Source organism: Tachypleus tridentatus, chromosome 2 (genome assembly GCF_004210375.1).
Source record: "Tachypleus tridentatus isolate NWPU-2018 chromosome 2, ASM421037v1, whole genome shotgun sequence".
NCBI lineage: Eukaryota > Metazoa > Arthropoda > Merostomata > Xiphosura > Limulidae > Tachypleus > Tachypleus tridentatus.
This window is the reverse complement of record NC_134826.1, coordinates 118,682,754-118,709,934: the sequence shown is the minus strand read 5'-3', so window position 1 is coordinate 118,709,934 and position 27,181 is coordinate 118,682,754. Positions and strand designations below refer to the sequence as shown.

Genomic DNA, 27,181 nt, shown 5'->3' with positions numbered 1-27,181 from the left:
AGACGTCAATTTGCCCGCACCAGGGTGTTGATTTTGTCGACGTGTGGGTCGTCAGTTGACGTGGAAGGACGTCCAGGACGCTCATCATCTTCAATGGACTGTCGACCATCCTTAAAACGTTCATGCCACTTGAAACATGCCGTATGCTTCATAGCAACATCACCATAAGCGGTGTTAAGCATAGCAAAAGTTTCAGTCGTAGATTTTCCAAGTTTAGCACAAAATTTCACAGCAAGTCGTTGCTCCTTCAGGTCATTCATTCTGAAATCCGCCAAACGAAAAAAACGCAATTCACTTAAAACCGCGTAGCTAATACACAAATGAAGATATCTGCAATCGGGAAATGGCGTCGTAATCAGCTGATCTGTGCATACCTAGCGACACCAAGCGAATTCCCCTGGAACCAACTGGAGTCGCGCAATTCAAACAGTTCGCGTATTTTTTAACAGACCTCGTATAACATTTAGAACCTTACATTGTCGTTACAGACCACTTGGCCTCATCCCTTTATCTGATAATAGTTTTGCAACTTCGTTCTCACTGTAAAATGCTTCGTTGCAAGAATATAAATCACATCACTCCTCCCTATATGCTTGCAATAATCCATGTATCATACGAGGACAACGGCTTCCACATCCCCGTTACAATATATCGATCAAACAGAAATCTGTAATCGCTGCATCAGCAGTTTGTGTGGAATAACATGAATAGCTTTATTCCCCAGCTGCTTGATGTATGAGACATTTGAAATGCTATGTTTTGGAAGAAACTTGCGCACACATGAATTGCATCGCTTTCCAAATAAAGTGGATTCGTATTCGTTGCGGGACGCTGCGCTTTGGTTACCGTGCCTAGGGTATAACTTGTAGGCTTCTCTTTGGGCAATACTGGTATCCCAAGCTGATCTATATTCTTTTGTTTACCAACTACGTGAAGTACGAGGGATATCCTAGTATTGGAAATCATAAATCTCATGTCCTAACACATTTTTATACTATGAGTGCACGAACATTAAAAAACATAAAAATGTAATTCTAATACCATTCATTATCACCTCTGGTATCAGGTTGGGGGTTTAATGTGGGACAGATAGAATATAACAGTGAAACCTTTAGACATGTTTTCAGTAGGACTGACCTAGTCTGGTGGTTAACGCACCTGACTAGCAATCTGCGAGTCGAAAGCTCGAATTCCTGGTATTGAGTATGTTCACTCTTTCAGCCATGGGAACGTTGAAATGTGATGGTCGATCGCACTATTCTTTGAAAAATAAATTACTCAAGAGTTGGCGATAGGTGGTGTTCACTACTACGTTTTGTACATTGTGTTACTGATGGCACAGGTAGCCCTTATGTTAGCTTTACGCGAAATTCAAAAACCAAACCAAACTGCTTTTAACGTAGGTCTAATATTAGCATGGAGGTGGCGCTATGAAAGCTACATGAGGGCTATCTGTGCTAGTCGTCCCTAATTTAGCAGTGTAAGACTAGAGGGAAGACAGCTAGTCATCAACACCCACCACCAACTCTTGGGCTACTCTTTTACCAAAGAATAGTGGGATTGACCGTAACATTATGACGCCCCCACGGCTAAAAGAGCAAACATGTTAGGTGCTACGGGGATTCGGAGCCACGACCCTCAGATTACAAGCCGAACGCCTTAACCCACGTGGCCATGACGGGCCATAATGAATGAGAGAGGTGGAAAAAGATGTACAGTGAAAACAGTAGTGAAATAGTAAGTGGAAAGTAGCAGAAAATAAGTAAAACAATTTTATCAAAGTGGGCCCGGCATGGCCAGGTGATTAAGGCACTCAACTCGTAATCTGACGATCGAGGGGTCGATTTCTCGGCGCATCAAATATGCTCGCTCTTTCAGCTGTTGGGGCGTTATAAGCTACAGTCAATCCCACTATTCGTTGGTAGAGTAGCCCAAGCGGTGGGTGATGATGACTAGTTGCCCTCCCTCTAGTCTTACACTGCTAAATTGGGGACGACTAGCACATACAGCCCTCTTGTAGCTTTGCGCTAAATTCAAAACAAATAAACAAATGTATCAAATTAAAAGAAAAATAAAGGTAATTAGGGCTTAATAAGAACACAAGTGTGATAATCAGAAAAAGTGAATAGAAATATAAAACTGACTGAAGAAAGAAAGAAAGATCAAAATAAAATATTCCTGAAATTATAAAATATATTTACTGAGAAAACACAAAAGGAAACAAATGTGATCTCAGACAAGAACAAAAGCAGAGATGTAATGAGAAAGAAATAAGTATTTAAAGAGAACTAGGAAAGCCAACCGTGTAACATCATCCTGGAACATTGCTACGACAGCTAAAATTGGAGTTGAGTCCCATAACTTCAGAAACAAATGTAATATACATATACATGTTGTTTAGTATCCATTGAAAATTAGTTATCTTTAACAAACTATGTGTGTGTGTAATTCCTTATGTATTCTGATAGAGTTCTTTCACACCAGCCAGCACACAGACTGTCACTCTCCTTCAGGACTAGGCATCAGACCCTACACGACCAATTCAATCCAAGAGTAGGTGTCAGAACATTAAAATGGCAAAATGTTCTTTTTTATATAACGTATGGTTATTATACACAAGAATATGGAACTAAAATACTTAATTTTACATTTTATTATTATGCAGTGTGTTTGAAACATACACATTTTCAAGAAGCTTATTACTTACATAATATGCAACGAAGTTGGATTTTTTAGTTATTTGTGTTAGCAGGACAAGATGTGCGCAAAGCATTATAAATGGCAAAGCTATCTGTTAAAATAAGTAACATAATAAGATGTGTGTTTTTAAATTTTCTTTTGATGTTAATGTTTTGTACTTCGTATCCAGTTTTTTGTTTTGTTTTTATTCCTTGCTATTTAATTTAAAGGAAGTGAGTTTGCGCGTTTTCTGTGGGTAATATATGCATATTCAATTTAGTAGTAGAGGAATTAGCCTGAAATAATTAATGCTGCATATATTTTTCTTATTTAAAATGAACTCATGGAAATTAGGTTTTTGAATAAGATTTTTATTCTGATGGTAACGTCACATATATGATATATTTTGGTAGAGCTGTGGCTCTATAAAATTTTACACTACACCAGTTACCTGTATATATATCAGGTCATGGCATAAGTAATGTCCGATTTTAGGCTCAGAAAAAGAGAAAGGATTTAAAATGTTTTTAATGTTATTTAATCAATAATGTAGGTTCCATTATTATTAATTACTTCCTGCCAACGATTCACAAGCTTCTGAATGCCACTTCTATACAGTTCTTGTGGTTTGGAGGAAAAGAATGTAGAGAGGGTAGTTTTGACACCTTTATGTGATCTAAGCTCTTTTCCATCAACATAGTTGATGGGACAAGGTCTGGAGAATAAGGAGGATGTGGGGTTTTTCCCAGTATAGTTCTTCAATCTTTGCAGATGTGATCCTTGCTGTATTGGACTGTGCATTATCTTGGTGTGAAACACCACCTTTATTTACGATTGATCAAAGTAGGCCTCTTTTCTTTCAGTCCAACATTCAAGTGCTCTAACTGTTGACAACAGAAGTCTGATGTAATCGTTACATTGAGCGGCAGTAACTCAAAGTGGATCACACCAACAATATCCCACCAAACGCTTAACAAGACTTTCCTAGAGTGGAGGTTCATTTTGGGCTGTGCTTCAGCCGGTTTATCTGCACTAAGCCATTGTATGCGGCGCTTGACATTTTTATAATATATTCATTTTTCATCTCCAGTCACTAACCTGTACATAAAAGGTGAGTTATATTCACGAGAGTGCAGAGAAGTGCAAATGTTCACACTTATTCTTAGGGGACACATTTTCTTAGTTTTGACACCTTTCCAAGCTGTTACAGGTGACGGTGAACTGTTGAATGGGTTGAATTCAGCTTCTTTGCTAGTTTTTCAACTGTTACAGCACAATTTTTATCAAGTGCAACCAGCAGCAAGTCATCATTAAACTCAATAAGACGACCTGAACGTGGTACATCGCTCAAGCTGTAGTCACCTGATCTGAACTTCTGAAACAACGTTCGACATTTCCTTTCATTGAGAGACTCAGCACCATAAACTCCTTGAATGTTTCTTGTAGTTTTTGCTGCACTACTGTGTTTTTTGAACTCATAAAGCATTATATGTCTAATGTGCTCATCAGACACATTTATCTTCATGAAAGTTTATTTGATTAATGATCTGAGAAAGTGGAGTTGGGTTAGTTTCGTTTATTTGTCTGAATATTTTTATACATGTTCTACTACATATTTTAGTCATTAAAGCCTTCTACAAAGAAAGAAATGATGACACACTTTCTGTATTAAATTTTCGGACATTACTTATGAGGTGAGTTGATATATTGTTTTTTTTTATTGCACTGAAACCTAATTTCTAATTCTTGGAATTTTGACCTTTATCGTTGATCTTTTAATCTTAAAACCAACAAGGTTCTTTCTCAGCCCCAATAAAAATGGTCTGTGAAACTGGATTCAAATTTGCTTGCTAAAATTGTAGTTATAATGTGGGAAGTAAAGGTGTACTGAAGGATGGGCGGGCAATGTAATTCCAAGAACTTTCTCCATAGGGGTTGTGTGTAGGGGAAGGCGATAAAACGTAAATGTGTACTCGACTAGTAAAGAAACAGAACGGTAATCGGAGAATGAGAAAGCAAATATTCAAAAGAGAAATAACCGGAGAGAAATGAAGACTAGGCGTTTTATAACTGGTAGTAATAAATAAGAAAAATATCGAAAAATAGAATCGCAAGACGAAAAGATAAATAAATAAGTAAATTGTAAATTATATATACATACAGAGATATAGCTCATTAAAAAACATGAAAAGAGTAGGTAGCCATGCATGGTATGAGAGTTATGTATGGGTAAAAAGAAGAAAAATAAATTTACTTTCAAAAGCAGGTCACGAGACGAAGAAAGATAAAAAATAACTGGACTGACAAGACAAAAAGAGGTTAAAGATCAAAAAAGAAAAGTAATGAGAACGAAATATCCGAAGGTTAATTAACCGTAGGAAATTAATCAGAGAAAAAAATACAGAAAAATAAAGAGAAAAGTAGAGAAAACCTGTAGATAAAGAAACATAAAGGACATCACATAGGCTTGTTCTGTTTTGAATTTCGCGTAAAGCTACTCGAGGGCTATCTGCGCTAGCCGTCCCTAATTTAGCAGTGTAAGACTAGAGAGAAGGTAGGTAGTCATCGCTACCCACCGCCAACTCTTGGGCTGCTCTTTTAGCCACGAATAGGGGGATGGACTGTAACATTATATCGCTCGCACGGCTGAAAGGGCAAGCATGTTTGTTGCGAGCGGGATTCGAACCCGCGCCCTTCGGATGACGAGTCGAACGCCTTAAGACGCTTGGCCATGTCGAGCCAACATTACATACGTCAAAATATTATTAGATGTAAAGGAAGAAAAATGTAATTTAATAGAATAGTAGTACATTTAAGGAAAGGAAATAATATAATAGAAATGAAGAAAAAAGTGAACTAACAATACTTAGAAAAAAAAGATAAATATAAAAAGTAATAGAATATTAATATAAGAAGTACAAATATGAGAGAAGACTGAACCCATATGGTGTAATCCACTTCATGTTTTTGTTAAATATTAACGGTTTCCAAAGCACTGAGCTGTGAAAAAAAGAGTTTGTCTATATAGTAAATCGAAAATTTTGTCTCGTACATCACTTCTCTTGGAAAATTGAGCTTTTTCTTCCACGCGCAAAAACAAAACAAAACACACATAAGAAAAATGGTAATCGATGTACCGCGTACTGTTCTACTGAAATTTGGAGGACAATCGTTAGAGGGTATTACATATCAAATGACACTTGTGTTGAAAGAGCACTACTCGAAACTTGACATCTTTTTTTTATACTTATATTGGACAATACATAAAGATAGGTAGAGACAGATAAACAGCTATTCAGAAATCTATAGTACATTAATTACAAGCAAGTGATGGCTGTGTGCTTTTTATTTCTTTACTTCTGTTATGTATATAATAAGATTATCTTTGTGAGATACAGGTCCTTTTTGCTGACTGTGTACACATGTTTACTTATCTATATATGTGGCTGCTAAACTATATGCGAACCTGTTAACCTGTGAACGTTTCTATGCCCCTGTTTATATGAATAACCCAAATTCTTTTCGTTTAATTAAATATCCATCCTTTTGTTTAAGCACATGTCTGTTTATTTATTTTTCTGAACATTTATTTATATAAGTAAATGTATGTGTTTATTTAGGTACCTTTGTCTTCTATAATTTATGTACATGTTTGTTTTTCTTTTTCTATAGATTTGCCTGTTTTTGTGTTTATGTCACGTAACTAAATATGCTTATCTACATCTTATATATATATATATACATACATATACATTTCTGTGTGTGAATTTAAAGATCTTGAACTGTAATTATTTCTTTATTGTGTCGGATTAGGCTTGGTATTCTTTATTTTCTGTCTCGTTTTTTTTCTCTCTTTTCATCGCTTATTACCTTTATATCCTTGTACGTAATAACCAGTAGTACTATCATGGCTTTATGATTAAGGCATTAGATTCACGGGATCGAATCCCATAACCGAACACGTTTGCAGTTTCAACCGTGGGGGTGCTGTAATGTGAGGGCCAAGGTTACTATTTATTGGTAAAGGATAGTCTGCGTTTTCTTTAGTCTACCACTTCCAAATTACAAACGGTTAGTGCAATTAGATCTTGAGGGACTTTGTGCGAAATTTAACATAACAATGAAATCCGAGAAATAAAACAATACTATAAAGTTTAATATTTCGGTAAATGTTTTCTTTCAAAGTGTTTTCTGATATTTTCTCAAGCAATGTGTGCAATATTAGACATTTAAATACAGATTATTTCTAATATTATTTATATTGTCTAAGTGTGTCACTACGATATTCAGTTTTGAGAGAAACAATTCCATATCATATGTTTGATTCTTAACAAAATACATAAGACTGAAAACAATACATAAAATTCACGTATAATACATTTTAGTGTATGTTTCATTTTAATCGAATACCTTTAAACCTAAAAATAATTTATTCTGTGCAATAATATTTTTCTCTACACGTATCATTAAACTTTCATTAGTTTGTTACGTTGCTTATAATCTTTAGCCCTAAAAATAAATAATAAAATTAAAATTTAAGTAAATACCAAATACAACACAGGATTTTACTTCTATATCTATTTTGCTTGAACTAGATTTATTCCAAGTTATTCAGTGCATGGTGGTTTCAGTTGTCTTTTACTACTGGAAATCTTTGGAAAATCGAATGATAGGTTGGGCTAGATGAAATGTGAGCATAGCTTTTAATATTTTCTTTCTATATACACTGCTGGCCAATGAACATAAAGAAAAATAAGCATTTTGCGTTGTTAGACTCAACCACTTATTTGAGTAGAGTTTCGAAAGATGGAAATAAGAAAAGGGAAAATAAAAATAAAAACCTTTTTAGCATTTAATAGGGAAAATGTGAACACTATGAAATTAGCCTAAATACTAGCTGGTCAAAAGTTTAAGACCACACTGAAACGAAGCAATAATTGATAAACACGTAACGAAATTTAGTAATTTGTGTTCAAGCATTAGCATTGTCAACATCTCCCAGTGACATCTCCTGTATTACATTGGGTAAAAACATATCAAAGGCTAAAGTATTGACAGAGTTTGAACGTGCAAAATTGTCGAGCTGCAAAAGCAAGGTTTCTCTCAACGTGCCATCGCTGGTGAGACTGGGCGTAGTGAAACTGCTGTTACAAATTTCTTAAAAGACCCTGAGGGATACGGAACGAGAATTTCAAGTGGTCGGTCCAAGAAAATTTCGCCGGCGTTAAGCAGGAGAATTCGACGGGTTGTCGGGCAAGACACCAGCCGATAGTCGAACCAGATTAAGGCCCTTGCGGACACAGAATAAAGCTCAAGAATAATAAGACGGCATCTACGAGAGAAAGGCTTTAAAACTGTAAACTTATTCAAAGGCCACGCCTCCTTCTACACCACGAATAGCTCGGTTAAACTTTGCTGAGAAGCACCAAACATGGGATGTAGAAAAGTGGACGAAGATTTTATTCTCTGATGAGAAGAAATTTAACCTGGATGGCCCAGATGGCTTCCAGCATTACTGGCACGATAAGGATATCTTACCGGAAACATTTTCTACACGACACAGTGGAGGAGGTTCCATCATAATCTGGGGTGCTTTTTCCTTCCATGGAACAATGGAGCTTTAGGTTATATAGGGGCGTCAAACAGCAGCTGGCTACACTGGCATGTTGGAGAGAGCATCCTCATTGACTAAAGGCCCTCTCTTGTGTGGAAATGACTAGATCTTTTAGCAGGATAAAGCTGCAATCCACAATGCCCGCAGGACAAAGAACTTTTTCATGGCGAATAACGTGATTCTTTTGGACCATCCAGCGTGTTCGCCCGAACTGAACCCCATTGAAAATGTTTTGGGGAGATGGCAAGGGAAGTCTATAGAAATGGACATCAATTCCAAACAGTGCATGATCTTCGTGATCTTCACCACTTGGAATAACATTCCAGCCAGCCTTCTGCAAACGCTTATATCGACCATGCCAAAGCGAATGTTTATAGTTATTCGCAATGACAGCCTTGCAACTCACTACTGAGACTTCTTGTTGGGCATTTTCTACCCTGTTTAGGACTTCTTTTGGTATGGTCTTAAATTTTTGACCAGCTAGTATTTAGGCTAATTTCATAGCGTTCACATTTTCCCTATTAAATGCTAAAAGTTTTTTTTATTTTCCCTTTTCTTATTTTCTTTTTTCGAAGCTATACTCAAATACGTGGTTGAGTCTAACAACGCAAAATGCATAATTTTTTCTTTATGTTCATTGGTCTTAAGATTTTGACCAGCAATGTATATTTTACAAACTGATATATTGTAACTTAATAATGAGTATTCCAAACGTTTGTGTAAATAATATTTAGTCTCTATACACGCCTGGTTGTTTACACGTTTGCTTATTTTATATTTATAACTGAATTTCATTTTTTATTTTTCTGGTTATGCTTATCCGTATACTCTTTTTTTCACACTTTCTCTATATATATATGTATTGTCCGTCTATCCATCTGTACCTGTATGTGTTGCTCTGTAATCTGATTTGGTTGTCTTTTAGGATTGTCACCTTTTTAAAAGCATTCATTGGAATTAAAACATTTCTCGCTTGGCCTTCTTGTAATTTACCGTTTCATCATGATCATTTACTTATAAATATGAAATAAACAAACAGAAAACACAAGTTTACGCATTCTGTTTTACAAAACTAATATAAAACGAAAGTAATAGCATATAAGTTTAAAGTTGGCTGATAAATGAAACATACGATTTTTGATTTCTTATATCTGATCGGATATAATTCAAATGTGTTGATTGCAGTGCACCTATAATAGTAAGCTTATTTATACAGGTTAAATTCGTACAGTACATTAGGTTTCATTTCTCTTTTCATGTAACAAATAATTGCAACACAATATCGCCAACTTAAGGCTAATTTGCTAAATATTTTAATCCACTTGGACTTTGTTTCACCCATCCAGAATGCGAAGATATAGGAATAGATGAGTTAATTGTGTCTCGTGCCACGTATGTCAAAAATAATTTTGTTTTTTTCTTACAATCTGTAAGCCTGAAAACGTATTTCAGTCATTGTGACTGTTGGCACAATCTTTAGCACTTACTTGATAACAAGTTGACAAGTCTTTACGTTAAAATGAGTAATTATATATGCCACTTTTGGTACAAATTGAACTTTATGTGTATGTTGGTGACTTACTATTGCGCCTTGTAAACATAATTATACTTATCATTATTGACAAAAACATAACACCCTTCTTATTACTGCTGAAGTCGGATCTTTATCATTTTGCTCGCATTCGGCAAGTGTTAAAATACCTTCAATAAGTTGAAATCTTTCACTACTATTCATGTTTTAATGTATACTCAATACAACTAGAATCATGGCGGCCAGAAACTCAGATTCACAAATACGCTATAACAGAATCTGAAGTTTTCAGAATCAAGTTGGCACTTTTTGACTTGCCATTAGACCTTTCAACATCAGACCTACTGACATTAACGAACGTAAGAAAAGGAAAGAAACTAGGAACTCAGTATAACCAATTAAAGAGCGGGACACTTAGCCATGGCAGTCAGAAACTCAGATTCAATGGTATGCTACAACAGGATCTGAAGCTTCAGATTCAAGACAGAACAAGTGCCGTCAGAATCTACTGTCATTAATGAGTACAACAAAAGGAAAGAAACTCGGATAAGAAAGAGACGTAACAAGGTAGCATGGGCGCCAATAACATAAACATTGTTTGTAATATGTGAAACAGGATCTGTTATTCAGGTGTTAATTTTCTGACTAACAGACGTATATTCGACTTGTGAAATTTTGGAAGACATCATCTTGGTTATCATCCTGTCGACGAAAAGATGAATTGAAATAAATGAGTAGTAGTCATAGCTGTATTACTAGTTTCTAAGTAGAATCTCAGAATTAGCTTCAGTATTGTTATATATGATTCCAGAGACACTGGACAAGTCAGTTTTGTGCGACTTTTGGTTCGTCAGTACAGAGGGCATTTCAAAGCTGGCTTTACTAGTTTTGTTCACACTTTTATTTAAATGTTGATCACGACATACTTTTTTATCATTTCATCTTGTGCTGTGAGTTTAAAACTTGAAATAATAAAGGATGATTGTCTTGAATGAAGTATCTAGGTAAAATATTTGTTGCCGACGCAATTAACTGATATAGCATTTATTTTGTAAAGTAACTCTCGGCATAACAGGTAGGTGGATTTTCTGTTGTTTTTTTTTTAATTTTGAACATTTTTTGAACTTTTTATCCATAGATACGTACTACTGATAATGCGAAAGCGTTTATTTATAAGTACGGTAGTACTTACAGTAAGAATGGACCAGATGTGCAACAGAAATTAAAATCTCAAATACACTGAAAACAGCATACAAAGAAAACTACATAAGCACTTTAAACACACTGTTGAATAGTAAGCAAAGCAACTACAAAGTAACAAGCCACAGAAGCATTTGAAAAAATCAGTAGAGTAAAACTTTTACAAAACTACAGGATTTATCAACATTACTATCTGACTGACTGACTATCGTTTTCGGAGAGAAAAAGTTCTTTCCGGCCTTCACCTTATAAAAGCCTAAAAACACATGACTGGATTACGCTACCTTGGCTAAAGTAATTTATTTTAGTTTTATTTTATGCAACACTAATAACGAGCTAATAATACACCACTATCCTTATCTTACGATTACGAGTACGGTCTGCGAGTTGCCAAATAACAACCCACTCTCATATCATGTGCCAGTGCACGTTTGCTTTGGCGCACGCGTTACATGATCAGCCTACAATTGTATCATTAAATTAAAAAGAGAATATTGACTAGGCAGATCCTCTAGATTTAGCTTTCAACTGTGATTTAACCTTTGATAGCAAAGTTTTCAGTTCAATACCTCTGATTCAACATGTTGGACAAAGCAATTCTATTATAGCAGTCAGGGTCTAAGACGTAAGGACGAACGGTACCACTGCCAAAGTAACTAACAATACTTTTCTTGAGTGCTCTGGGCTGAAAACAAGAACAATAAGTTGTGTAATTTACCATTACATTGTTTTCAAACTTAATGTGGTCTATTGAAATCCAAGATTTATACTTGAAACAGTGCGATTTTTCTGTTAACCCTGAAAAATATTTGTCCTAGTAAATAAAGCATTACTGCAGAAATATAAATAAGATCAGAATATTAATGATGAAACAAGCCTTGGCCATTAATCCAGCCAAAGAAAAGGCTGCCTCCTTGGCTAGATGGAAGAAAAACTATAACAAATATGTCAATAAAATACGGGCCTGGCATGGTCTAGCGCGTAAGGCGTGCGACTTGTAACCAGAGGGTCACGGGTTCACGCCCGCGTCGCGCCAAACATGCTCGCCCTCCCAGCCGTGGGGGCGTTATAATGTTGCGTTCAATCCCACTATTCGTTGGTAAAAGAGTAGCCCAAGAGTTGGCGGTGGGTGGTGATGACTAGCTGTCTTCCCTCTAGTCTTACACTGCTAAATTAGGGACGGCTCGGCGCAGTGGGCTAACAACCTACTCACTTAAATACTTGTTGAAGAATCCGCAAGCGATTGCGGCCCTATGTTCTTAGATGGAATCTAAAGTTATAACTAACTAACTAGTAAAATACAGGAAATATCGAGAGATAACTCCTATGACTCTTGAGACTTAGTACATATAAATTGTCGGCGAGACAAGTGTAAACAAATTTTAAAGTAGTACAATTGGAGCATCAAGAAATAAGGAAATAAGCTAGGAATAGACAGGATCACTTAGTTTGTTTTTGACAAGGTGCAACCTCAAAGTGAGTGTGGCCATCGTTCCGCACATTCCTGCTCCGTGTTTTATTTTGCAGACTTAATTTTACTTTTATCAGTAGATAATTCTTTCCAAATACTCGGCCAATTTAATAATTTCAAAAATAATCAGTTTTGATACTATTTTTTGGCTCTGCCCTTATCAAATATCTGTAACGTTTCTCATAAGCAAAGTACGATTACTGCAGCTTGATGTCTCACTTCCGGCATTAAACATCACCATATGATGTCGTACATTTCGTCAGGGCCACATAATTTCATTACATACGTGTATCTGTATTTGATTGCTGAAAGAAATTTAAATAGAGAAATTTAACTATATGCACATTTAATTTAACTTAATAACTATCAAGTTACAAAAAGCACATGAAGTAGGAATGGGTGAAAAGACGGTCACTCACACTTCAAAAACAAAACAATTTTTTTTTCTAAACAGTTATGATACTTTGAAGATATTTATACATAACTAATCATAAAATAATTTTCTTCAATGTATGTTTCTGAATGTCACAGAAAGCTACACGAGAGCTATCTGCTCTAGCAGTTCTGCATTTAGCAGTGTAAGACTAGAGGGAACGCAGTTAGCCATCAAACTCTTGGGTTACTTTTTACCAATGGATAGTTGGGTTGACCGTCACATTATAACGCCCTCTCGGCTGAAGGGGTGAGTATGTTTGGTATGAGGGGATTCGAACCCGTGACTCTAATGTTACGAGTCGAGTGCTCTAGCCACCTGGCCATGCCGGCCATTTTTCTTCGTTCATATCCATTAAATTGTTTAATTACAGTAATTTATATTATCTGAAAGTACTTGAAATAGATGTGTTACTTTTAACGAACTTCTCTCATAAAAACAAACAGGATCTGACATGTACACGAAGAGTTAATCAGTCTTAAAAAACGTTTTATTTAGGTCATGACACAGTTTGCGTTTTACGCATACATATTTTATTAGTACCACTATAATAAAGTACAGACAGACATTCCTTTAATTAAGTGTTAACATATTTGTGTTTATACAAGCAGACCAATAAGTTTTGGATTTTAGTACGGCTTCAGTTGTACACACGTTTTTGTCACTTCAGTGCAGTTTGTATTAGGAGGGCAGACATATTATTATTGTCGTTATGGTACAACTTCCACTGAGAAGCCAGACATTACTGTCACTACAGCACAGGTTGAATTATGGAGGCAGACATTTTATTATTGTCGAGTAAACCTATAAAAGTAGACATATTATTATTGTCACTATAGTACAGCTTGAAAAGTGAAGGCAGACATTAATGTAACTATAGCACAGTCTGAACGACGAAGGCAGACATGTTATTGTAATACAGCTTGCATTATGATTATGGAGGCAGATATTTTTATGTCATCATTGTAAAACAACTTGAGGAAAGCAGTTTATACAACTTTTTATACAGTTTATACAGTTTCTATACAACTCAAGTTGTATTACCAAGACAATATATTGAAAGCTTTATGTACTCTTTGGATAAGATAGGGGTTATTTTATTATTGGAATTATATGAGGGTTTGTTGTACAGATAGACAGTCATCTCATTATTGGGAGTTCATTATTGTTTAATTTGCCAAATGAGCCGAATTGTCATTTACATTGAAAATACATTACAAATATTTCTTTATTGTTAATATTATACAATTTACTGAAGTAACGAATTTTTCTACAATTTTGATACCAATACATTTATACCAAACAGAAATTTCGCTATGATTATTATCTTGACGTTACTTGTATAGGTAGTAAATTTATTATTATGATTGTATTGTAGTTTAGGTTGTAAAGGTGGGTCATATATTTTTTTTATAATGTTAAACAGACAAGAACCTTAGCTGTTTTATTGTAAACTAACTAGAGTACCTGTCACTTGGATGAAAGTTATGTAAATTCATAATTAAGGAAGAATTATTTTAGGACGTGAAAAGTTGCTTTTCTTATATGTAATTGCAAAAAAAGACGCAAAAACACTCATAAAAACTGCAAAGCACAAAATATGACACCGCATGTTTACCTATTTCTCCGCATGGACCCAACAAACATTCTTGCCAAATTAGGTGAAGATCCATCAAGAGGGAACGAAGTAGCAGTATAAAACGTATAAATGTTAATACAAACTGCAGAATGCAAAACTGAAAATTTGTATTTGCCCCAATATGGACCTAATAAACCTCCATACCAATTTTGGTAAAGATTTTTCCACATCCTGAGAAGTAGTTACAGGGAGAGACAACAAACAGTACTATTATATTTATACAGATAAACTGCACTTTCATTACTGCTGCTATTCTGTGTAGTATGCTTTCAACTTTCATCTTACAGGTATTTGTTGGCTCTATTATGTTGTTCAAACGTTTAAACGATTAATGACAAGTGGAAAATTGTGACCTAACCTTTCGTATTAATCACCCAGATGTTTTAAAAATGTACTATAGGATTAAAGATGTGCGATTTTGTGAGTTTATCCTGTCATTGTAAAACTAGACATGTATTGCATGTGCTTTAACATAGAAATCAGCATCCTTCTGGTAAGTATATTGGCCGTTGTAATGTGTTCATTTATGATTTCTTAATATTCATGGGAGTTAAAAGGTACAGACACTTCACAAATACGTCCCATAGCCAGTCTACAGAATGCTGTCTGTCCTCATTATTGCCTACAGTTAGTGCAAAACACAATGACGATGGAATTGCCTATCCGATTCTTTAGACCAATGTTTAGTCATTACTTTAAACGTGGATGTACTGATGCCCATCACTACATAGGTTTTTACCTACTCGTTCAGATTACTGTACAAAATGATGCTAAACATTCATGGAAATAAAATATTGTTTCTGTAATTCAACTTTCTATCTTTTCACAGTACGAAGACACCTCTCAGATAATGTTTTATGAATACATGGCTGTAATGGATACAGTATAGTCACTGTAAAATAGTTGTAAAAACGATTTCAGGAACTAGTTCACAATACTAATAAACTGAAATTCTCTCTCTCTTTGACATCATCATGTGCTAACTTTAATGTTTTTCTTAAATGCTATGCTACCAAATTACGATTATATTGTATAGATAAATAGATCGTGGTGACTAAGTTACAAGTTATAAATCAATTTTCCACAACTTCAGAAGCGTGATCTCGTCTTTTCCTGATTGTATTTAATCACGACTTCTTTGGCATTCATGTATTTCTGTATTCTTAATAACCAGTTTTCTTGCAGTGTCAGCTGCATAGGTTAGGTTTAGTTAATTCTGTCAAAAGAGTTTACTTTGTGTATTATAGTAAACCTTGCGTAGACAAATATAAGTGTTCACTCATGTAAACGAAGAAAAGGGAATGTGGCAATATCTACAACATTAAAAAATGTATTTTAAATTGAGATAAGACATAAGAGAAATTTTAAACATGTAGGGACTTAATTTCATAGAACAATGTCAATACAACGAGAGATGAGTTAGCTCAAAAGAAGAAAGGTGAGCGCGTATCATTTAGCGGGAACTCTGGTAAACAGATATATATGCAATTACAACGTTCCTAAAGTGGTGTACTGTTTACGATGTGACTGCACGCTGGCAGTTCACGGTGGTAGTAATCTTCCCCAAATATGTCTACGCGGAAAAGGTAATAAAGGCTGGTCATAAGCAGTATACACATAAAATTTCAACAATGTCTCAAGAGTTTTGTCTGATAGGATGTGTTTTGGTGTGAACAAACACAATACATAGGAAAGTAGACAGTCTGGATTTCCATGGATATGTCAACCAACCTAGACTAGAGGTAAGTTTGATGTAAGAAACGAATATCCAATGCCTTAGACACGTGAAAATCAGTCCAATACAGTATCTAATCCTGGATCTTGTTATTATTTCAGTAATGTGATATGTATGGGTTTGTTGGCTTCCAGAGGAATGGTAAAAAAAAAAAGACAGTTTGACAATGATTTGGATATACGGGTGTGAACTCGGTAACGATTTTTATCAAAGACAATTTGACCACTAAAGAATACCTGGGAATCTTAGACAAATCACAGGTGCCGGATCCTAGGGAATTTTAGAGAATTCATTTGCAACGGAAGAAGAAATGCCCGAGCCTCACCAGACAAATTGGTATGTAACACTTAATGAACGCTAAACTGTTGTGGTCAGAAAATAACCCCAACCTAAATCTTGTTTATTCACTTTGAATCAGCAGAGGAATTACGTAAAACAGTTAGACTTATGTTACCTCTTTTACTTTTACAGGGTCAGCAGAATTACACAGTACATGTTGGCTTCAGGGTAAAAGAGCATTATCTTTGATTACATTTCGTAATAGAGAAGAGGGTGGATAGGATTACATAAATAAATTGGATATATAATACAGTTTCTTCTCACTCTTTACTTACGGTATCTGCTCAGATCACTGTAATTAAATAAAGATGGTGTTTTACTAGTATGTTTTTGTATACATGCTCATTCATGGGTTAGAAAATTCAATGTTAAAGTTAATGTATCGTAAAAACACGTTTGCATCGAAGAAAAGCGAGATATAAATTTTTAACAATGTTTTCCCCGCAGTTACAGAAAAACATCTTTACACGTTTCTTTAAGTTAGAGTCAAATCACTAACTTCTTTCAGAAAAAAATAAACAAACTGGAATATAAACCCGATAAACAGAAATGTTCTGGTCAAGTATTATGTGCAAAATTCTGCAAGTATTATCACAAGGGATAAAGAAATGTAATTAAGAATTAATGAACTGACCACCATTCTTTTCTTCCTTCGTGAGCACATTCTGTTCAATGTGTTATTAATGTCTCGTCGATATACTAAACACAAAATACGCAGTTGCTTGCTGTCCAAGATTCAATTTTTTTTTTGATTCTTTTGTTGTGTAATGGTTCCGTTTCTGTCAAGTGCGCTTAGTCAGTAGAAAAACGGAATTCACTGCAATCAGTCACGTGGCAACTAATTTAACTAAAGCAATTCTTTACAAACTTATACTGTCAGACAAGTTTAATGTATGTGCATTTATTTAATGTTAGGGCTCTAATAGTAGCATCTTCAAAACATCAAGAAAAACGTGATTTAAAATGGAGGAAGAACTCGAGATCAATGAAAGCTGCTACGAAAACAAAATTAAGATGTTAGATAATGGTGCAAGTAATGCAGCGCCATCTACTTCTGGAAAAGTTGGAAAATAAAAAGTCATAACTTGCAGAATTAAGAAAACAATTATCATTCCAGAAAATATCCAGGTACTTATTTCCCGGTCATTTGATTGTTCATCGGTTAAATGTGAAGCTACACAGCGAATTATTCAAACTGTGCTCACAGTACGGATCGCACCCAGAAACGTCACAATACCTGGAGCTTGCTGCTGTGTCAGCAGGGGTAGTCTTGTAAACTTTTGTTAAGTCGTTAAATGGCATCTTCAGTAATCCTTAAGCTGCAATCACCAAAATACTAAATGGAGAAAAAGTACGTTTCTTATATATCTTATGTAATGACTACAAAATTTAGGATAGAGCAACCTAATTTAACTTTCATAATACCACATTCTTCTAATAAGGTTTATCTCGTTGTTTTCATATAAAATTAATAAACTGGAATTATTCTCAGCGGTGTAACTCGGACAGAAGAAAATTCACTCTTCTTTTATTTCTCTCAGTGAAGCTGATGTAAGCTTACTTGCACTGGATGAATAAGATTGATCCAGCAATTACATGTTTGTGGAGCAAAGTAGTAATAGTTAAAAAGAGATAAAACCATTTGTATATAAAAATCAAGAAAAAATGTAGGCACTCTAGAAATAATGGAATCAGTAAATGTTTAAAGAAGAACTGAAACAGTAGTCCACAGTTATACCAACTGAAACAGTAGTCCACAGTTTTACCAACTGAAACAGTAGTCCACAGTTATACCAACTGAAACAGTAGTCCACAGTTATACCAACTGAAACAGTAGTCCATAGTTATACCAACTGAAACAGTAGTCCATAGTTATACCAACTGAAACAGTAGTCCACAGTTATACCAACTGAAACAATAGTCCACAGCTATACCAACTGAAACAGTAGTCCACAGTTATACCAACTGAAACAGTAGTCCATAGTTATACCAACTGAAACAGTAGTCCATAGTTATACCAACTGAAACAGTAGTCCATAGTTATACCAACTGAAACAATAGTCCACAGTTATACCAACTGAAACAATAGTCCACAGTTATACCAACTGAAACAGTAGTCCACAGTTATACCAACTGAAACAGTAGTCCACAGTTATACCAACTGAAACAATAGTCCACAGTTATACCAACTGAAACAGTAGTCCATAGTTATACCAACATTGATATCTCGTACTAAAAATTATTGAAAACATATTTGAAGAGCAAGCATAGCAGTATAGAAAGTTAATCACACTTTATGTGAGCGATACGTACATGTTGATGAACTTTCACATAACCCGAGGTGCAAGCTATGGTGCTATAGAGGGCATGTTTAACCCGCATTCACTAGCGCGCGTGCACACACACATACATATATCTGATTTATTGGGAAATTCAGACTATTTAAAAGTGCAATGCTACTATGACATTTTTTGGCTGGGAGAACATTTCAAAGTCTCTCCGAGGGAGGTTATTCATATAATAAGAATGACAGAGAACCAAAAGATGCAACATTTCGTCGAATAAGAAAGTCAAGTTTTCAAGTTTTTTCTTTGAAAGTGAAGGTCTTGGTTAGTTAATGTTTTAATAATCATTGCACTGGATGTAGGCGTGTCTTCTGGCATTGTTAACAATATAACAAACAAGGATTTGAAGCTGATGAAAGTTTACAAACTCCCCCCCCCCCCCACTGGCATTTGCAATGGTATTGGCTGATTTGAAAGTTATCCTGGAAACTAAAATAAGCGTACAATAAATCCAGATTGAATATGGTCGAAATGGTGATTTTAAAAGTTGCACCAGATCTGAAATATTGCTCATGTAGAATGATTTACTTAGAGTTACGAAGAACCATCAAAAATATGAACTTATAATACTTTGGGTGAGTAATTTGTGGAATGTTAGATTCTCAAAAATAATGAAGTTACTGAGTACTTGTGAAATAACTATATTAATTCTAGATATCACTCAAAACGTTATGAGACTATTACATATTTGGGCAGCAGCCACGAGAAATTGGACAATTAGACAGTTGGTAAATTCGGTAAATTCATGAGGTTAATACACAATTAGAAGGCATCTATAGCAGTTCTATAGAAACAAAACAAATTACGTTGCTATACATGTGGAGAAAAATTATAGTAAAATTAGAGACGTGAACATTTATAGTTGCAACATTTTTGAAGAGAAATCGCGGAATTAATAAAATTAGAATATGGGTTAACAAGTCAAACGACCAATGGTTAAAAACATCCAGCAAAATGCATTCAAGACTTTTAATGAATTCTTAATGTTTAACTGAATTGTTATAAAACTCAAAATATTACACTCATTTCCGATAAATTGTTGGGATACTGAAACAATTAAGGTGATACTAAAAGAAAAACTGAACTTTTCGTTTTAAAACTGTGATGATGGAAAGTTTTATATGTAAGTTTTAAAATGTTCATTCGCTCTTTTTAAGATTTACTTTTTGTGGTAGTTTATTTCTCTTAGACAGCCTTCAAAGTTTTTGATCAGTTTGAACTCTCAGTAATTAAAACAGTCAGAAGTTGTAGTGTCATTTAGCTGTTTCTTTCTCTTCTCTCTCTCTCTCACACACAAAACTTGAAGAAATATTCATAAGACAATTACTTCTATAATTAAACACGTTTTTTTTTTTGTGACGGGACTGCTCATGTATAATTGTATAGTACAGTAAATTGTATAGTACATTGTTTTGAAAACAGCAGGTTAGCTCTCGAGACATATTTCAGTCCAACACATTTAGCCATGCAGTACTACTGCCAAGTACTTTAAATGCGGTATATTTGTTCCAATCGTACTCTAGTTTCCGGGGAAGCATTTATCAACTTACTTTTGAAAATGGAAGACTGGTTCTTTAAACATAAGTCTAACTTAACACATGAAAACGCATTTAAATTTCTAGTTAAATACTCATTGGCTCGACATGGCCAGGTGAGTAAGGTACTCGACCTGTAATCTGAGGGTCGCGGGTTTGAATTCCTGTCACACCAAACATGCTTGCGTTTTCAGCCGTGAGGGCGTTATAATGTTACGATCAATCTCACTATTCGTTGGTAAATAAGTATCCTAAAAGTTGGAGTTGGGTGATGATGATTAGCTAGCTGCCTTCCCTTTAGTCTTACACTGCTAAATTAGAGACGGTTAGCGCAGACAGCCCTCGAGTAGCTTTGCGCGTAACTCAAAACAAACCAAACTAAGATACTGGTTATATACAGTAGCAAGTAAAGCTTAATGTATCAATTTTTAGCTGTGCATTTCTCCGATTTCATAGGAAGCTGAAGGTAACTCTGTTTCGTACAAAGCTATCTTTTAGAAATAATAACACTCAGTGAATAGATATATCTACGTTCGGCATTTCGTTGAGTTTAAGGCACTTTTTGTTTTAAATATAAAAAGCGTTTTATGCCAGTTTTTGTGTGTAGGCTTTAGTGGATTTATGCTACAGACAAAGCAGCTCCAGATGTTAAATTGTAATGACCACCTGCAACAAATGACAATACATTGTTTCTATATGTATAACTCACGCGAAATATAACAAGCCGACATTCACAATTAAGGTTGACAAACGTACAGCTTTATTAAACACAACGTATACTGTAAAACGCCAGTTATTTTTGTCTCAAATTGTTTGCATTTCCTTGATTTGCATTATCTATTTCTTAAACACTAATTTAAAACTTATGTGTTCTAATAGTTTATCGAGAAATGCTTATCTGTTCAGGTAGCGTTAATTAATTTAAATGGTATTATAAAGTATTTTATTAAAATTTATTTATACTTTAACATAAACTGTAAACAGTCGAGTAGATGAAAATGTGGTTTTCGAATCGGTATAAAACCCTTGAATTTGAATACAAATTAGAAAAAAATAACTAAATAAGGTTAAACTAAATATTATGTATAGTGAACTAAATATTGATCACGTGTTTGTTGATTTGAGTAATCGACGTACACTGTGATATTGATCTGTGTAATAATGATGGGATATTTGTATATCTACACTACATTTTGCTTCACAAGTGATACATTAGGTTTATTTCCACTGTAATGTCTGTTTTAAGCACAATCAATACTTTTTGATCAGTTAGAGGGCTTTAATATTCTTTTTTACAGAGTCCATAGAAGTAGTTGGATATAAATTTAACAATTAGAAACAAATACGCAATATTAGAAGGCAATAGCAACCTCTTTCGGGACACCCAACGCTAGAAATCGGGTTTCGATATCCGTGGTGAGCGGAACACACATAGCTCATTGTGTAGTTTTGTGCTATACAAACAAAATATATATTATATGAACGTTATTGAATGTCTAATATGAAACAAAATCTCTGTAACTCGAGCGCTTTCGAAAAGTGGACCTTTCTTTTTCAGAGGCAAGCTGTAAAAGGTTAGTTTTGATTGACTATTGTTAAGCGCAAAACTAAAAAATGGGGTATCTATCACCACCACGCATATCAAAACCTGTTATTTAACGGTGTGAGCCTTCAGACGTGTTGCCGAGCCATTGCACTTTACAAGATTAATCTGAAATTATCTTTCACCTAATAGATTCATTAGGGTTAGTAGCAAAAGAAAAAAAAATTACGGAAACTTAGGCTTTGAAGTTTCCTTTGAAAACTGATGAGAAATTAACTGTGAGTGTAATTAGTGCAAGTAAAATATTAAATTTAATAAATCATATGAGAATAATGTTTAACGGAAATCATCGTCACGTTATTCCTATAATGAATTACTTATAATAAGAAATATTGTTTCGCTGGAGTATGTTTAACTCTGGTCTTATATATGACGAGAATTATAATACAGTATTCTAGTGTAGATACATAATTATCAGTCGGTCTTGTTAATTAAAGTGTTTGATAACAAAAGCGTTTCTTCTTGGTAAATAATTATGATTGTAATGAGTTATGAAACACGAATAGAATTAATACTATGTCGTGGAAGTGAAATTATTTACACTTCTTTGAATGCAGTGGGTCAGCTGTGAGTCTTTGAACTTACGACCCTAAAATCAGGGGCTCGATTTTTTGGAATGGACGGAGCGCAGACAGTCCACAAAGTAAGATTCGTGATCAACCCTTACACCCCTAAAATGAAAGTTCCATTAGAACTTGATCAGTATAAGGAAACCTGCAGAAAATGAGAATAAACAGAAAAAAAACAAAACGTAACTACATGAATATGAGAAGATACAAAACACTTAAAATACCTGCATATCACAGAGGAGCGTAAAGAATGTTATTTAAATATAGTCACAAAGCAAAAAACATAAAAAAAGGCACTTGCACGGCTTACAAATCATTGAAGTGTTGTTATTTATAGGAACAATGAATAATGGATTAGATCAGAAATGTTCCAAATGGAAAACCACAAAGTGCCTAAAAACTCTGAACTGTAATAATTTGTGTGAGTGAGTATGTGTGTGAGAGAGAATGAGTGATGAAAAGATGCTATGAGTACTCAATGGCTGGTTTACATAATTTCTTCTTTAAATATGAAAGCGTATCAAAATATATGGCATTGAGCGATTTTTCATGTCTTTCTTTCTTGTTTCTTTCAAATTTTACAATTTATTAAACATAATAAACCGTTTCATGAAGAAACAAGCTTACTACAGGAAAGAGGGAATTTGTGATGTGTTTTAAAACGATAGTCACCTGGTTCTTCCTTGTAGACACTTTTCTAGATGGCTCATTTTTTGAGTTTCGGTGTGGTTTACTTTTGTAACCCATAGTACTTACAGATAACCAGATGATTTGTAAAAAAATTCGTAAATTGTTAGTCTTAAGTCACTTATCTTTGTTCTTTTTCCAAGAGCATTTAGAAATAAACACTTTACGTCTTCAACTATCTCGCAACGATAATTTCGTATGTTAAACAACTTTTATGACCTTTTAGTTTGACAAGATTAATTTATAACACCGTACTCTACTTAAATAGTTACTCAAATAGTTGATATCTATATAATAGGTAAACTCGCTTTTGGATCAATATTGGAATTCTGAAAGAGGAAATAGATTTTGTTTTTATTTCAAGTAAATGTGCTTCGTTATAACTTAGTGTAATATCACAACCACTACACATCCAAGAGTTCCATTCCTTCAGTGTTAACACACTGTAAGGATTAATAGATATTCCTTGCCTGGGTAAACTTGCTTGAATGTAAACATGTTTGCATGCAGGTGTTCTTACTCCTTGATTTCCACATCCATTGCACATTCTTTCATTTATCAGTAAAGGTTTATTTGCTATTCAATTAGAAGCTTAAAATAGTTTAGCAGGAAAGTAAACAGCGCTATGTTTATAGAACTTACTGGTACAAGCTGATGACCAAATAAGCACTTTCAGCACTCCGAAATAATGAGTTGTCTCAAAACGTATCATGATATACCTCATTCTCCATGATACTTAACGTAAGCTTTTCTGTTAAATATTTATTTATTGCTTATCCTGACAAAGACAGGTAACACTGTCAATACTCAGTTACTGAGCTCAATAGTAATAAATTACAATCAATGAACGTATTCGATAACAGAGAGCTAATATAGTCTCATATACTATTGAAAGTAAGAAATATCTAAACGTCATATTGTCGATAAGAGTTAAAATAAGAAATAATTGAACGTTTGCCGACAAGAGTTAAAATAAGAAATATCTAAATGTCATACTGTCGATAAGAGTTAAAATAAGAAATATCTGAACGTCATACTGTCGATAAGACTTAAAATAAGAAATATCTGAACGTCATACTGTCGATAAGAGTTAAAATAAGAAATACCTGAACGTTATAGTGTCGATAAGAGTTAAAATAAGAAATACCTGAACGTCATACTGTTGATAAGAGTTAAAATAAGAAATGTCTGAACGTCATACTGTCGATAAGAGTTAAAATGAGAAATATCTGAACGTCATACTGTCGATAAGAGTTAAAATAAGAAATACCTGAACGTCATACTGTCGATAAGAGTTAAAATAAGAAATGTCTGAACGTCATACTGTCGATAAGAGTTAAAATGAGAAATATCTGAACGTCATACTGTCGATAAGAGTTAAAATAAGAAATACCTGAACGTCATAGTGTCGATAAGAGTTTAAATAAGAAATACCTGAACGTCATACTGTTGATAAGAGTTAAAATAAGAAATACCTGAACGTCATACTGTTGATAAGAGTTAAAATAAGAAATGTCTGAACGTCATACTGTCGATAAGAGTTAAAATGAGAAATATCTGAACGTCATACTGTCGATAAGAGTTAAAATAAGAAATACCTGAACGTCATACTGTCGATAAGAGTTAAAATAAGAAATATCTGAACGTCATACAGCCCACAAGACTGGGAGTAAGAAATAACGAGCATCATACACTCGACAATATAGATGTAACTCTAACTTTGTGGTCTAAGTTTGTCTTCCTGTTTCGGAAGTATTTTGTTTCCAACGGTGCTCGAGACTTCCTGCCAATGTAATGATTGAATTCTTGCGTTCTTCTCTGAAACAGTTACGGTCTTCACGGTGTTCGCTATCTTTATCGTTCGTATACTTTCTAAAAGTATATTTATATTTGTTAAATAATATTCTTCCAATAATAGCATGTTAAACACTAGTTCATAATTGTAGATTTTGCTTTTCCGTAGGAATACACTTTAGATTTAGTTTAGGTTTTGAAATTCACACAATTTTTTTATTGGTTGCACACAGTAAAACTTTTACATACTTTGTTCACAACGTTCCACCAGGTTTACCTGCCATCAGTAGACTGGTTTGTTTCGAATTTCGCGCAAAGCTACATGAGGGCTATCTGTGCTACCAGTCCCTAATTTAGCAGTGTAAGACTAGAGGGAAGGCAGCTAGTCATCACCACCTACCACCAACTCTTGGGCAACTTTTTTACCAACGAATAGTGGAATTGACCGTTATATTATAATGCCCCAACGGCTGAAAGGACGAGCATGTTTGGTGCGACAGGGATTCGAACCCGCGACCCTCAGTATACGAGTCCAGCACCTTAACCACCTGGCCATACCGGGCTAAATGCAGTGTATTGCTCACTAGCAGCTGCGCTTCGCAGGAAGCATGTTAAGTAAGTGGAAATTATCAGTACATGAAGCATGTTGAGTAAGTGGAAATTATCCGTACATTTGTATTTTCTAGAATAACCATAATTTTTATCGTAATTTCAGAATTTTTTTATTTCTCCTAATACTTTTAACATTTAACAGAATAACTTTCCGAATTTTATGTATTTGCCGTTTTCTGTGGTCATCATCAAACTACGAGATAATTACTTGGGGTAAAGTCTTTGTCATATCAACTAACCCTAACATATAGAATCTCAAAATAGCTAAATATAATTTCGTATTATAGCAACTTTTACGTGAGTAGTCGAACCTACGACCCTCATACTAAGTGTCGCGTATGTCCTAACCACCATGCCATACTAACTTGTGACTTTTGTCAAGGAACTTTATTTAGCAAATTACATGTGTTTAATTACTAATTTATTTAATCCCCGTTTTTTTTTAGCTAATCTAGTTTCAGCATGTTACAATTTCATGATGTAAAACTACATGTATATAATAGGTTCGTATCCATGTGGGTAGGGGCTTGGTTTTTCAAATTCGTTCTTAGTTTCTTTGAAAAAACAAACAACCAGGAACATCCGACATTGGGCTTTACAAGCTACATTATTAAATGAGAACAAGCTTTATTACTATCTGTTCTTTTCTAGCTCAGCATTTACAAACACAATATTTTGTTCATTTTAACGATCTAATATTCTAATATTGCCTATGAATAAACAAACACACATCCTAAGAAAACAAATCTACCATCTCCATGACAACATGTAAATAAAGTAATTTAGAGCATTTAATCTAATTGTTTCAATGTCTATTTTAGTTATTTATTTAATACATAATTTTTTAAGTGATATTAATTGCTTTGGCTAGATGTGATAGGCATGGTACCTGCAGCCTTTGCATGTGAAAATTCCGCTTTGAAATTTGCTAAGCAGGCCTAAATTTGTCGGGAACATAAAGGGCGAAAACACCTTTGACAGTGAAGATATGCAAATGATGACGTAAGGTATAATGGTCATAAGTTATTTTTTGGTTTGCTCTTTATCCATAATCATGGTTAATTATTACCAACTGTAAGTTTTAATGAATAATTTTAGCAGTTCTAAAAGCAGAAACTATTACATGCGTAAAATACGACCATAACTTGGAGGAACAGCGTGGTTAAACAGAAACCACTTCTCATCTTAGACAATATCGTATGTCGAGAGCAATGGACAGCTCAGATGCTACTGTAAAACTTTATGAGTGAAAAAATAAGAATATGTAATAATATGTTAATCATGTCTGCGTTACCTTGCGACCAAGAACAAAAATATATAATAAAGTAATGGTATTTATAATAACATAGAGTATAAAAAGTTATGAGCTTTCAGTGTATGACAGTTTTTACGAGT

General features: G+C 34.5%; 1 long non-coding RNA gene across 2 annotated transcripts in view; it reads left to right on the top strand.

Moving 5' to 3' along the window:
* Positions 1-25,781, top strand: part of LOC143244930 (uncharacterized) — a 34,645-nt gene extending 8,864 nt beyond the window's left edge. For both annotated transcript variants that reach the window (XR_013025385.1, XR_013025387.1), the window contains exon 3: positions 25,446-25,781. This is a non-coding gene — a long non-coding RNA (uncharacterized LOC143244930). The remainder of the gene's footprint in view (positions 1-25,445) is intronic.
* The last annotated feature ends 1,400 nt before the right edge of the window (positions 25,782-27,181 follow it).